Source organism: Myxocyprinus asiaticus, chromosome 17, assembly GCF_019703515.2.
Source record: "Myxocyprinus asiaticus isolate MX2 ecotype Aquarium Trade chromosome 17, UBuf_Myxa_2, whole genome shotgun sequence".
NCBI classification, from domain to species: domain Eukaryota; kingdom Metazoa; phylum Chordata; class Actinopteri; order Cypriniformes; family Catostomidae; genus Myxocyprinus; species Myxocyprinus asiaticus.
The window spans coordinates 38,830,605-38,846,375 of record NC_059360.1 but is presented as its reverse complement, the minus strand read 5'-3'; positions in this window follow the sequence as shown (position 1 = coordinate 38,846,375).

The following is a 15,771-nucleotide window of genomic DNA, read 5'->3' as shown; positions in this document are numbered from 1 at the left end:
TTCCCCTTTGACCTTTCGTAAATGTCTTTTCACCTTGTTTGCTAGCATGTGAAACCTTGTCCCATCTCAGTTATTTTGCCTGCATTTACAGTGACAACCATTATTTATTTATTTATTTATTTTTTTCAGATATCTGGAACATGTTAGATCTTGTTGTATCTTTTAAACAGCTAAAACACATATTAGGATTTTTTTTCTGAATCCGATTATGGTCATATTTATATGTGGTTCTTTATCCGGTACATATCCAACATCTGTTCATATGACCTACTAAACACTTGTATCTGAATTTCCTCTTATTTCACATTTTATTTTTATTAATTTTCACAGTAACTTAATATTAATTTATATCTGTGCATTTCTAAATGAAGTAATTTCGTTGTACAAGCTGTTGTAGAAATCTTCAGTTTGTTTGAGAAGTGTATCTTAAAGGGAAATTCACCCAAAAATGAAAATTCTCTCATCATTTACTCACCCTCATGCCATCCCTGATGTATGACTTTCTTTCTTCTGCTTAACACAAACAAAGATTTTTTTGAAGTATATTTTAGCTCTATAGGTGCATACAATGCAAGTGAATGGTGACCAAAATTTTGAAGCTCCAAAAGCACATAAAGGCAGCATAAAATTAATCCATAAGACTCCAGTGGTTAAATCAATATCTTCAGAAGCGATATGATAACTGTGGGTGAGAAACAGATCAATATTTCAGTCCTTTTTTTTACTATCAATCTTCACTTTCATTTTCACATTCTTCTTTTGTTTTTGGCGATTCACATTCTTCGTGCATATCGCCACCTATTGGGCAGGGAGGAGAATTTATAGTTAAAAAGGACTTAAATATTGATCTGTTTCTCACCCACACTTATCATATCAAGCTATTGTAATAACCTGCAAGTGGATATAGCTTGTTGTTTTGGCCAGGATGTTAAATGAACTGCATCAATAATTCTGATTAAGGTTGTCCAATCAGAAACAGTATTCTGGAGCAAGTGTTGCCCATGCAAGCTGTTTGCAAAACTGCAGTTTTTAACAGTGTTTTCATTGTAATAAATCCTCATGTATTTATTGTATGACATAAACATCTATCCACTCAGTTTTAGGCTGTCATGTCATGTCAAGTGTAAACCCTTAATTGTTGTACACTTTTCAATTGAATCTTACTCTTCGGTTCTCTCTGTTCATTTCTTCTCCTCTCTTATGATTTGTGTCAAGTGTTGTGCTGACACAGATATTTATGTCACAATGGGTTGTTTATTGCCTGTAATTGATAAACAAAGAAGTAATAACAGACCACTTTTCACTTTGCCAATCAGGGATTGGGAGACAGGAACTCCTAGTTCTTTCAACCAAATGTGTAATTGTTGCTCTTATAAAGTTCTCAAAGTACTATGGAACTCAGCCATGGGAACCACATCATGGATGAATGTGTTTCCCCTAGGATTTTTTTCAGCAGCGGTGCTGTTGTGTGCGCGTCCACAAGCCCACAACGCCGGACCCGTGTTAACGCGTGTTGGTCAAAGAATAGATTAAAACAGGGGTGTCAAACTCAATTTCAGCCTGGGCCACATCAGGGTTTATTTGTGCCCTCAAAGGGCCCTTTGAAAATGTGGCACCAGCAGCTGCTTTGGTAGCACCTATGCAAATAATATTACGTTAAGTGACTAAGTTGGCTCTTCTTTACAGATTCCTTTCATCAGGCTCCTACTAATTAAACTACAGTCATGTCTTGGAATTTCTGAAGGCAAACAAAACAACTTACATTTTCCTACAATCAGAGAGCATTACAAGAGTACATATTTTACACATATGGAAAACTGATAGCTTGGTCCATAATTATGAAAATGTACCATAGTTCTTCCATAGTATCCTTAGTTTTAACAATGATATTTGTAATAGTTCATGGTAACCATAGGTAAAACCATGCATGGCTCCTCACTACCATGTTTAGTAACTATGGTTTCTATATAAAGAGCTATGGCATTCTGTAATGAAAAAAACAGCAGTTTAAATACATTTAGAAAGTTTTCCTGCCACAGCAGGACATTAGACATTAGAGTTTTGCAACAGACAATTCTGTACCTTATTCAAACAGGTTTTGCGATCTCTGCGTGCATCTCTCTGGTTCACAAGCGCATTTAAAATAGTCTGTTGTTTGGTTGAGACCAGTCTGCGAATTACCACACCTGCTCTGCCCTCATGCTGGATTAAGCCGTGTTGATAACTGACCCGTGTAGCGCTGTTTCATTCTGCTTTTGAAGCGTGCAAAATGTGCTCCAAAACATACAGATGACAGGGGAATGCTCATTTATATTCGTGAGGAAAGCGCTAACTGATTGTTCAGTGAAACGTTGCGATCCCCTGCCATCCTACGTTTCAGAAATGAGCTCGCGGGCCACTTGAAATGAAGCGAGTTTGACACATGTTGTTATGCGGTGACTTCACCGTGAGTAGGTGCGTGTATTTTCTTGTGTGTGGTGGGGTCTCTTTCGCAGTGTAGAAAGCGCACAGCTGACTGGGGCTGGCAAGTGTTATGTTGTGTCAACAATATTAAATTAACCATGTGAAATCCCAACAGCGGCACTCATAATTCAGCAGTGGCGCAGTGGCGCTGCAAAATGCATATAGGTGAAACAATGGATGATTTTGCTAGGGGCATCTTTGGCCATCTTTGGCCATATATATACACCGATCAGCCACAACATTAAAACCACCTGCCTAATATTGTGTAGGTCCCCCCCGTGCTGTCAAAACAGCGCTAACCTGCATCTCAGAACAGCATGCTGAGATGCTAATTTTCTCACCACAGTTGTACAGAATGGTTATCTGAGTTACCGTAGACATTGTCAGTTCGAACCAATCTGGCCATTCTCTGTTGACCTCTCTCATCAACAAGGCATTTCCGTCCACAGAACTGCCGCTCCCTGGATGTTTTTTGTTTCTGGCACCATTCAGAGTAAATTCTAGAGACTGTTGTGTGTGAAAATCCCAGGAGATCAGCAGTTACAGAAATACTCAAACCAGCCCGTCTGGCACCAACAATCATGCCACGGTCCAAATCACTAAGATCAAATTTTTTCCCCATTCTGATGGTTGATGTGAACATTAACTGAAGCTCCTGACCCATATCAACATGATTTTATGCACTGCACTGCTGCCACATGATTGGCTGATTAGATAATCGCATGAATGATTGTTGGTGCCAGACGAGCTGGTTTGAATATTTCTGTAACTGCTGATCTCCTGGGATTTTCACACACAACAGTCTCTAGAATTTACTCTGAATGGTGCCAAAAAAAGTTATTATAATTAATAATACAATTTATTCATATAATTAATAATATTCATATAATTACAACTATATTTGAACGAATTATAAATATAATTGTTTGTTATTCATTATAATAATTGTATATTTTCATGTTAAGTTGCATTTGAGTTGGTGTGAACAGATCTTTAAAGTTAACAAAACAAACTTTAAGCAGATAAGCGCATTTAAAATGTACAGTCTTTAACTTCCATGTAAATGAACCAACATTTTTTATGTCTCTTGTTTGCAGGGGCATATAAAACATTGTGTCCAATAAAATGCTTTTTTGAAGGAGAGTGTCCCCTCCCCCTAATTCCACCTGCTGACTAGCAGTAGCAAGTAGCAAATAATGGTTTTGGTGGGCTTTAGCATTAACTAAAGGCTATTGGCTGTCAAAAAAGGATAAGCCCGTAGATATGTCCCCCTGTTGAGCCCTTATTTGCTGCAGAACTGTCTCATTTCTAATTGTCCAAAATTGTAATAATAAAAGGATGTGTGATTCCACTTTTGAAGGCAAATGTTAGATCAAGCAAACAACAATTATCTAAAATAGGACTGAGCTTTATGTAAGATTCATTAAAATAGAATTTTACTGGATATAACTTCATTCATTTGCTTCCCACATGAACTGGCAAACTTAATTACAAATGCATTTCAGGCATTTAATGAGAACATTCAGGCCCTTGGTAAACTGTGGTGTTGCTGTGTATTTCAAATGATTCAGTGTCAGCTTGACTGATATTGACTTTTAATAGCATATGTCTGTCTAGGAGGGGTCAAAGTCAACATCAACGGGACTATTTGAAAGTTTTAATCCCTGACACCTCTATTATGCAACATTACTCTCTCATAGTCTCTCTCGTATTCTCTTTCTCTCCCGCTCACTGGCATTTGCAGTCTTTCTTCCTTACATATTTATTTAGTAGAGCAACTCTACATTAATGTCTATGCTATGTTATGTTGCTTTTACAGAAATAAGTACAGAAGAGCCCTCTGTGTTCAGTGGGGTTATTGAACAGAACACTGGAAAAGCAAAAACTGAAGGGCAACCTGAGCCCTTAAGCACTGGTCATTTGTGACATACTCCAGTTGTAATCAAAACAGGTTCTGAGAACACAAGTTTGCTTAAAAGCAGCCACAGGTAGTCCCATCAGTACTGCAGTGAATTATATTTCAAAGAAAGAGAGAAAGAAAGAAAAAGAAAGAAAGAAAGAAAGAAAGCTATATTATGGATTTGGGTCCAGTATTGAGGCAATGTTGCTGTGTCTGACTGATTGGGATGCTCAAACAAACAGAGCAATGTTTTGATAGCACAACAGAACCACAATATTTACATTTTGTTTGTGGGAGAAACCCACTGAAGAACCTTTATTTATAAGAGGGTAGCAATAACTTACAGTTAAAAATATATGACTTCACAATACCTCCTTACATAGACAATAAACTTTATATATTGATTTGCAGGGGTAAACTACATTTACTGACACTGAAAAGACAAGCTTCGGCCTGATACAGCTGTCTTGTCTAGAGTCCTTTCAGATTGGCCTTAGACCAACACTCTTAACTAGCCATTTCTCTCAAGCTGGGAGGCTTTAGCATTACAGCCAAAAGGTGTTATGGATGGATCTCTTGATTCTTGCTTTTGGCAGAGCAGTGAATATTTGCCTACGTCCCATGAACAGCTGTACGATAGAGAACGCATTATTAAAAACATTGAAAGTGGGCGGAATTCCCCTGTATGTACTTAATTTGCTAACAAGATTTATATTGGCACAATTATGACTAAAGAAAGGAAAAGCTTGGAGCAAGAGTTATGAGCCTCTAGAACCCAAACACTTCTCAAATTTTATCTATGAAACAAGCCAATAGGCACTCTAAGCTACACGCCCATTGTTACTGAATAGTTGTTAAAGCAACTTTATTTTCCTTTTGTAATGAATATAGCCTATTGTAATGCATTCAACTCTTTTAATTGCAATAAACTAGTAAAGTTTTAAACAAGAATTACCTACTTAAAGCAAATTATAGTAAATAGTTTGTTTTTTCTTTCTTGAAGCCTGTGTGTATATATATATATATATATATATATATATATATATATATATATATATATATATATTATGCATTATAAAAGTATTTGATGCATTGTAATGCATTCATAGTGCCTTATAATTAGATGTAGACCTATTCTACTGGTAAATAAGTGCCGATAGTTGCTTTTTGAAACTATTGGTTATTGACAAAAATCTATGCCGATATTATTATAATTTTTTTAAATTCTCTGTCTTCCTCTGTGGCTGACGCTGGAGGATTCTACAGTTAGAACGGCTTCTTCTACAGTATAAGAGCGGCCTCTAGAGGTGAAATAAAAACAATCATGTGGTGATTTGCTGCATCTAAATCTTTCATAATTGTCAATATTCATCCATATTTTTAACCTCACTTAAATGCATATATTATTCTTTTGATTAGATAATCAAGTGTTCTAGATTGAAGCAGGGATATGCAAAGGAAAATGTGACTATATGGAAATGTACCCTGTCAGCACATCGTACAATTTCACATCTTATGAATAATTATAAAAAACCTAATCTGGTGAATATATAGGCTATAAAAAGCTTATTTGGGACAGTCTTAATTGTAGAGCATTGTAAAAAAGCCAAATCTCTGTCATTTCAAAATAAGAGTCCCTTACGATCTTAGGGCTTGTTAATAGTTAAAAGTCCCACATTATGTACCAAATTGCAAATTTTAGGATTTTGATTGTTCTAAACTGCATCTGGGATTTTATTCAATTTGTACTCTTGTAGCTTCTATGTTTGTGCCCGTTATATTAAGGAAAGACTGATAAATTTTTTTTTTTTTTTTTTTAACATTCAGTAAATAATTTTTTTTTAACTGTTGGCCGATTAATCGGTTATCAGCATTTTCCACCACCTCACTTACTGGAATGGGCAAACTATCGGTCTCTATTTATAATACACAATATTAAGTTGTATGTTCTCATGAATAATTGTATTGACATTTATATTACATTGTAATACTTACATATACATAGTTATACCTTTAAAGAGTATAATGGATTAAAACACATGATCAGCTTTGATGAAAACACACGATCAAATCGTTTTTGCATGCCATCTTAGAATGTGATGATAGCAATTTATCAAATGCTGGTTTCTGAGTTTGTGTGGTCAAGCACTTTAATAATGTATGTGCAGTCAAGGGTGTAAATACAGCATGCACAATGTACATAGATGCACGGCGTACATATACATCATGTTTAACTCTGTAAAACTGCTGAGGATAAACATAGAATTAATTACATTTAAAGACCCCCATGACAGTGTCAAGGTTCTGGGTTGAACCTGCCACATTTGCTCCCACAGTGCATCAGTTGTTTCCTCTGTACACCAGAGCAGATTGAGAGCCAGTCCTATCTCATAATGAGAAAAGCAGAAAGCCAGCACTAATACAAATGCATAAGCAGAGCTGTAGGAGGAGAGAACGTCTAGGTTACTGTTGTAACCCCCATTCCCTGATGGAGGGGACGAGATGTTGTGTCGATGTAGTGATACTAGGGGTTGCCCTTGGGAACCCCAAACACCTCTGATGTTTGAGAAAAGGCCAATGAAAATTGGCAAGTGGAATTTGCATGCCACTCCCCCGGACATACAGGTATAAAAGGAGCTGGTGTGCAACCACTCATTCAGGTTTATGCTGAGGAGCTGAGACAGAGTCCCGGTGATCACAGCGGGTAGTTCAGTGTTGTGGCAGGAGGGACACAATGTCTCGTTCCCTCCATCAGGGAACGGGGGTTACAAAAGTAACCTAGACATTCCCTGTCTGTCACTCACTCGACGTTGTGTCGATGTAGTGACACTAAGGGTCCCTATACAAAATGCCACAACCAGCTGAACTGTGTTATGTGGATCGGTGGTGCAGGTGCAGGCAGGCCACTGCGTGCCAAGTAACAAGTGCACCGGCCCTATCGTAACCTTCCCAACACCCCGTGCACGTCGTATGGACCCTCGCCTCCCGAAAGCATAAAAGGGGGGGTCAGACGTGCCCACAATGGGAACAGGCCGCACTAGCTGGTTCGGCCTTTTCTCTTCTTTCTTCTCCCAAAGAAAGAACTCGCTTGATTCCAACTGGGGCCAAAACGTATTCGCGTCGGCGTAGGGGAGACCACACCCTGCCCGAAGGGGAGGTAATTGTGTGGAAATACATTACATGGGCTTACCAATTCTTTATCGGCAGTATCGATTGTGAGGAAGTACCCATGGTAGGTCCTACCCGGAGGGGGTGGAGCTCTACAAACACGGCGACCGGTGGCAGAGGGGACTCTGCCCAAGGGGAGACACGAATCTACCATTAGGGAGACCGTACCGTGGAAGATTACGTCATATGGGGTTACCGACAGGGAACCAACGCATATGGAGCACCTATCCCAGTACAGGGGCTGACCTGAACAGGGCATACTGACACAAGTACTGGGCCTGGCGTTGAATTCCTCCACCGAATTTGCTTGCCGCAGGTGCTGAGGGAGGAATCCAGGGTTCACCGATCCCGGGAACTCGCGTGGATGAAAGAGCGAACGTCTTCCCCTCGGAGGGGGAAAGGTGCTTGTGTGCCAGTGGTAAATCCGGGCAGCTGCCCGCATCCTTACCTGTTTGTACCTACCAACACACGGGACGAAATTGGCTTAACCCGGAGATTATAAAATCTCGTGAATGTATTGGGTGTTGCCCAGCCCGCTGCCCTACAGATGTCTGTTAGAGAGGCGCCGTTGGCCAAGGCTCGTATTCCCAAAGGGGACAGCGCACCCTGGGCCTGGTATGACAACGCGATGGCGTCCACAATCCAGTGGGCAATCCTCTGCTTGGAGACAGTGTTCCCCTTCTGCTGTCCCCCGAAACAGACAAAGAGCTGCTCGAAGCATCTAAAGCTTTCCATGCGGTCCATATAGATATGCAAAGCATGTACCGGACACAGCAAAGACAAGGCTGGGTCTGCCTCCTCCTGGGTCAGTGCTTGCAGATTTACCACCTGATATTTAAAGGGGGTAGTGGGAACCTTGGGCACATAGCCCGGCCGTGGTATCAGGATCACATAAGAGTACGCCGGGCTGAACTCTAGACATGTATCGCTGACAGAGAATGCTTGCAGGTCCCCAACCCTCTTGTTGGAGGTGAGCGCAGTCAGGAGGGCCGTCTTCAATGAGAGGGCTTTCAGCTCAACTGACTCTAAGGGCTCGAAAGGGGCTCTCTGTAGGCCCAGCAGGACTACAGAGAGGTCCCATGAGGGAACGAGGTGCGGCCTAGGAGGATTCAACCTCCTGGTGCCTCTAAGGAACCTGATGATCAGGTCATGCTTCCCTAAATACTTACCGTCCACTGCATTGTGGTGTGCTGCTATAGCGGCTACATACACCTTCAAGGTGGAGGGGGACAGCCGCCCTTCCAACCTCTCCTGTAGGAAGGAAAGCACCGACCCGACTGCACAACTCTGTGGGTCTTCGCCTCGGGAAGAACACCAATTCGCACACAGGCGCCGATTCAAGGCGTACAGTCACCTGGTGGGGGGGCCCTGGCCTGAGTGATAGTGTCCACCACCATGGGTGGTAGGCCACTCAGATCTTCCGCATCCTGTCCAAGGGCCAGACATGGAGGTTCCAGAGGTCTGGTCATGGGTGCCAGATCGTGCCTCGTCCGTGAGAAAGAAGGTCCTTCCTCAGGGGAATTTGCCAGGGAGGGGCTGTCATGAGGAGCGTGAGTTCTGAGAACCAAGCCTGGGTGGGCCAGTAGGGTGCTACCAACAGGACCTGTTCCTCGTCCTCCCTGATCTTGCACAACGTCTGTGCAAGTAGCCTCACTGGGGGAAACGCATATTTGACCCCGGGGCCAGCTGTGTGCCAGTGCATCCATGCTGAGGGGGGACTCGGTCAGGGAATACCACAGTGGGCAATGGGAGGATTCCCGGGAGGCAAACAGGTCTACCTGTGCCTCGCCGAATTAACTCCAAATCAGCCAGACCACCTGGGGGTTGAGCCTCCACTCTCCCCTGAGCGTCATCTGCCGTGACAGCATGTCCACTGTACGATTGAGTTCACCAGGGATGTGAGTGGCCCGCAGCGACTTGAGCCTCAGCTGGCTCCAGAGGAGAAGACGACGGACGAGTTGCGACATGCGGGGTGAGCGTAAACCACCATGGCGTTTTATGTATGCTACCGTCGCCATGTTGTCCGTCCGGACCAACAAATGCTTGCCCTGGATCAATGGCTGAAGCCTCTGTAGGGCTAGCAATACCATGAGCAACTCGAGGCGGTTGATGTGCCAACGCAGACGAGGGCCTGTCCAGGAACCTGCGGCTGCGTGCTTATTGCAAATGGCACCCCAGCCCAACTTGGAGGTTGCAGTTGTGACGACAACTCACCTGGAGACCCGCTCTAGGGGAACTCCTGCCCGTAGAAATGCCAGGTCCGTCCAAGGGCTGATCAAGTGGCGGCAGATCGGCATGATAGGCACGCGATGCGTGCCGTGGCGCCATGCCCATCTCGGGACTCAAGTGAGTGACAGATAGGGAACATGATAAATTTTGTACAGCTAATGGAATTACAATGGTCTTTATTTTTAATTTAAATACACACTCCCAATCAAAACTTTGGGCACACCTATGCATTCTTTATTATTACTATTTCCTATATTTAAGAGTAATAGTAAAGCCACCAACACTATAAAATAACAAATGTGGGAATTATGTAGTGACCAATAAAATGTTAATCAAAAGTCCAAACTTTTGACTGGTAGTGTAAAGATAAATATTTGGCTGTTGATAGACTTAAATAACTATTCACAATTAATCTATTGAATATTTTGGCATAAAAATGATTTATGTTATATTTTGAATTTGCTGACATTTGCCACTAAAATGCAAATATTTGGGTCACTGACACTGTTGTCTGAGGTGATAAAAATGAGAAATTATAAAAAATTACATTTAAAACACATGTAAAGTTCATAGATATATAATCTTTGTGTCCAATTTGATTTAATAATTTTTTGAAAAACATAGCATTTTCTACAAAAAAAATTTAATGATTTTAAAAATGTAATTTGGTGTAACCATGAAGTACAGGATATTAAAATACTTTCCTTGCACCTTGAATACACGTGTACACAACTTAATCATTAATAAAAAATAAATAAACACATTTTTAAAGGTAAAATAATTATATATAAACTCATCTCACAGTACGGACAATGCAATTTATTGCCCTGGCCACATCTGCAGTCCTCATGCCTCCATGCAACATGCCTAAGGCACGTTCATGCAGATAAGCAGAGACCCTGGGCATCTTTCTATTGGTGTTTTTCAGAGTCAGTAGAAAGGTCTCTTTTATGTGCTAAGTTTTTATAACTGTGACCTTAATTGCTTACCATCTGTAAGCTGTTAGTGTCTTAATGACTGTTCTACGAGTGCATGTTCATTAATTGTTTATGGTTCATTGAACAAGCATGAAAAACATTGTTTAAACCCTTTACAATAAAGATTTGTAAAGTTATTTGGATTTTTACAAAATGATCTTTAAAATACAGTGTCCTGAAAAAGGGACGTTTTTTTTTTTTTTTTGCTGAGTTCATATATATGTGTGTGTGAGTGTGTGTGTGTATGTGTATATATATATATATATATATATATATATATATATATATATATATATATATATTTTATATATATATATATATATATACATACACACACACACATAAATATATATATTTATTATTTACAAATATCATGGATTTTGGAGTCAAGAATATCAAATCAAGTAAGATTTTTTCAGGGTTACTCTATATGACCGTTTCATAAAAATATCAAAATATCTGCTAGATATTTTTTAAACTTCACACACTAGGTCTAAAGGGGCCCTCTCTGTTTTTTTATTTATTTATTTATTTATTTTTTAAAAAAAATGGCACCCTACACATTGGTTACACCACCTGATTTTGATTTGGTGGAGAAAAGTTTTTGAAATATTAACAAGATTTTAAAACAAAATTGCTCCTTTTTTAAAGAAATAATAATAAAAAGATTACTCTGCACTACTCATGCAAACATTTATTTTGAAAAAAAAAAAAAAGGTCAGATTTGAATGAAACTAATGAGAATATTTTTTATTTTTTTTTACTGTCTCCGGAAGGCTACACCACATGATATTTTTGACTTTAAGCCCCAGCAGAAAAAAAAAAAAAAAAAAAAAAAAAACTTTGAACTTAGTACTTGAAAACATGTTCATCATAGTAGAGGTGTATTCAAGTAATTGTTTTGTGTAAATTGCATTTTTAAATATATATTTTTTAAACTTAAAAAATAGCGACAAAGAATGAGCGTCACACTATTGACACATTTTTTAAATAGTTATATTAATGTAATGTAGTCCATTCAGTTCCTCTTTTAAGAAAAGTAAACAAAAACAATAACAACAACAGCAACAACAAAAACAAAGAAGATTAAAAAAGATGTTTAGCACTCCACATGTGGCCTTCTTATTAATGTTAGTAACATCTACAGTGTGTTATAGGTGATATTTCATACTTATTTAACTATTTACACAGAATGCAAATGACTTCGCTTTTGTTAGTGCCATTTGAATTTGATTTATAAATATATTATCCATTAATGCCTTGTTGTATGTTTTGACATGTGCTGCTGCTTTTATTCTAACCACTCTTTATAACTCACACAGAAGTAAATGCATTATTCTCAAATGTTTACATGTTAACAAAGACTTGAAGAGTTTAATAACACAAATGATAGTGAGGTGCAGAGTGTAAGAGACACTGCAGTGCATGTCCAATGCAGGCAAGAATCTTGCCACCGACCTACACAGATAATTTTACCCACATCTGTGGGGATGAGACATTAAACCAGTTAATATCAAACCTTGGTAGACATTCGGCCAGTCTTTACAGACTGACTGTTCTTTATGGGTTAGCTGACCCAGGTTCAATTTTGGGGGGATGTTGCATTGTCAGTTTTGTAGAGAAGTAAATAAGTATTTCACAACATGATGGGCGGTCTCTGATCTTCTTCTGCCTGAGTTTGTTTCGGTTTAGGCAAAGTGAACCTCCGACCTAAGGGTGTCAGATGTGCCAGTTGGTAGACTAAGACCGGGCTTCAAGCTCGTTAGTCTGAGTGCCATTTGATGCCCAAGGGAGATGTATCTACCACAATAGCCTACAGTCAGTAATTGAAAAACTAGTTTTGCTTTGTTACACTCCTTTCCTGTCTTTAAAATGTACCCTCTTTCGGGTCACAGTGTTATTTTAACAGACCTCACAATGTACCAATCAATATTTGGAGGACATTAGGTCACAAAGACAATCACAGACTTATTGTGTTCCTCCTTACATTAATGGGGATTATAAATTAAAGAGCAAACACTCTCCCTGAACTGAATTACATTGCTAGCACACTAAAGTTTCTCCTCTGCAATAGCAAGAATCTGCTTAAACATTTTTTTTTTTGTTTTTTTTTTTGGAGGGGGCCTGGGTAAGATCTAAAGGTAAATTGACTTTAAATGGTCAAACGGACCAGTTGAGTTATGGTTTGGTGCAAGCCTTCATAGAACTTATTTTGGGCATGTGTCATGCCATCTGAATTTACTGACCCTTTAGAAGTCAGGCCACGTCTGGAGAACACATATGCCCTCAATGACCTGCACAATCAGAGATGGTGTGTTTCCTTTGGACCAGCATGAAAGTGTAGATTAATCATGACACTGACAGTCAGCAGTTGCTTCCGCTGATGCAGATTTCGAAAAGGTTTACCACAGTGGTTAAACCCAGATGATTTAGGCGTTATTTCTGGCTTACCTAGGACAGAACATGCTGTTCATTGTAACAGGCGCTTTCCACAAATAGGGTACAAACTGGTGTTTAATTCTTTTTTTCCCCCTTAAAGGTATAGTTCACTCAAAAATAAAATTCTCTTATCATTGGCATTTCCTCACCCTCATGTCATCCCAGATGTGTATGGCTTTCTTTCTTCTGCTGAACACAAATGAAGATTTTTAGATAAATATTTTAGCTCTGTAGATCCATAGAGTGCAAGTAAATGGTGACCAGGACTTTGAAGGTCAAAAAGCACATAAAGGCAGCATTTAAGTAATCCATAAGACTCCAGTGGTAAAATCCATATCTTTAGAAGTGATAAGATAAGTGTGGGTGAGAAACAGATCAATATATAAGTCCTCTTTTACTATCAGTCTCCACTTTCCCTTTCACTTTAGCATTCTTCTTCTTTTGTTTTTGGCGATTCACATTCTTTGTGCATATCAACACCTACTGGGCAGGGAGGGAAATTTATAGTAAAAAAGGACTTAGATATTGGTCTGTTTCTCACCCACACCTTCAAAAGCGTCCGTCTGATGCAGGTGTACGTTGACGCTTACTTAGACAAGCCCTAATAATAAATCTTGGACTGACTGATGAATTCAATTGCAAAAACCATGGTGAACTGAGAACTGTAGACCAGTGATTGGCTTGTGTTCAATAATATGGAAATAAACAATACATTGGATTCTAAAGCCATTTTTTGGATTGTCCTATCAATGCTTTACTAGTCTGCCACAATAATATAATGAATTGTAATTATCTGAATATATATATTTTTTATAATACATATATATTTGTATTATTTAAATATAACTATTTATAATTATTTCATCATTATATATTGAATTATTTTTATTTGAGGGGCTTTCTCAGCAAATATTTATAAATGCGATTAACTGCGATTAACTCAATTTATTAATCGGCATACCATGTAATTAATTTGATTACAATTTTAATCGACTGACAGCCCTAATTTATTATATTTCAAATTATTGTAATCACATTACAGTTAATGACTTTCAATTAAGCTATTTAACTTACATGGGTTACAAATATTTCTAAAATAATATTATTTTAGAATACATGTAAACATGAATTATGTTCATATGAACATCTATTTGTGTTTGTGTTACAGCTGGAGAGCATGCAACCCCTAACAATTAATTATAAGGGGAAATGTGTTTGCTGAATGAGTGACAGTGAACAAGAAGAAAATACAGTATAGACAATATTTTGAATTCATTGAGCGAAAGCTTTTTAAGCGACATGTGGCATAAATTATTAATGAGATTTCCTTTTTTTCTATGTAAAAAGTAATCGACATAAGAAGTATGTGACAAAAGTCAGTAATCTGATTAAAATTTCAGAAAAGTAATTATTTGTAGTGGATTACTTTTTTTTGTAATTTACTGGTCCCAAACTAGACGAAAAAGCTTAATTTAGGCGTAATTTGAAACCCTGTTACCAATTCTGGTGTCTTTTTTAAAATGTTTTATTTATCTTTCAATTTTATTTTTAGCTGTAATGTTTATGGATATAAAATAACAAAATCACAGGTTTTTAGACATATTTACATATATTTGGACACATTTTGATAACAGGGTTGCAAAAATGGCAAACCTCATACAAAATGAATAGAAAATAAAACAGCTCATATAATATTTTGTTTGCCTCCTGAGGTTGACGATCATTTTCTGAATGTCAAGCACCTCCTTTCACTGAGCATTTGTTGAAAAAATAAAAAACAAATGTACTTTATTTAAGACTTTCAGGGTCTGTTTTGTACCCTATTCGTAAAAAGTGCCAACACAACTAGGCTCTGGCCATTATCAAGAACAAAACCTTTTGTGCACATTATATTTTGTTGCTAATGAAGGCCATTTGTAGCCCATTAGAAACAGCTTGGGCATATGTTCCTGTTGCCAGTGAATTAACAGTAATAAAGGGATTGTATTCCTATGGATAGATAATCCATAAACCTGGCATGTTGGCGGACTGTCTGTGTCGTAGAGGAAGATCTGATGTCTGGACGCAGGCAGAAGGGAGACATTGTTCTAGTTCAGGTCCCAGTGCCAACTCATTACTATAGCGTGCCAGTTCATGAGTTCATGGGTTCTGTGAGAAGTGGACAATCATCTCAATTACTGAGAAATTAAAGCAACTAGTCAATGATTTCTTGGAAATCTGGCAGGGGGATAGACCTCTGTCTGTTGCATACATGCTGCTTAAAATGTAAGGGAAAAGTCAGATGTTTCATAAGTGTTCAGATCATATTTCTTTAGTGCCGTTTTCGTCTCCTGAGCTGTTTCATATTATTATGTAAGGTTACAGTCTTTCTTTGCTTTGGTACGATGCACTTTTCCCCCTGCCAAAAAAGTTTTGTTAGTTATGCAAAGTTATGTAAGGCCCGTGACAGTTTATCGGCATCCTGTTGAAGTGGATCCCAAAGGTTTACAGCTGCTAACATTGCTCATGTGCAGGCATTTTCCTCTATCCATGTAATACACTAAAACTTGAATTTTGGAAGCACTGCATGTCCTCCCTTTAAAGATGTAAAACCAT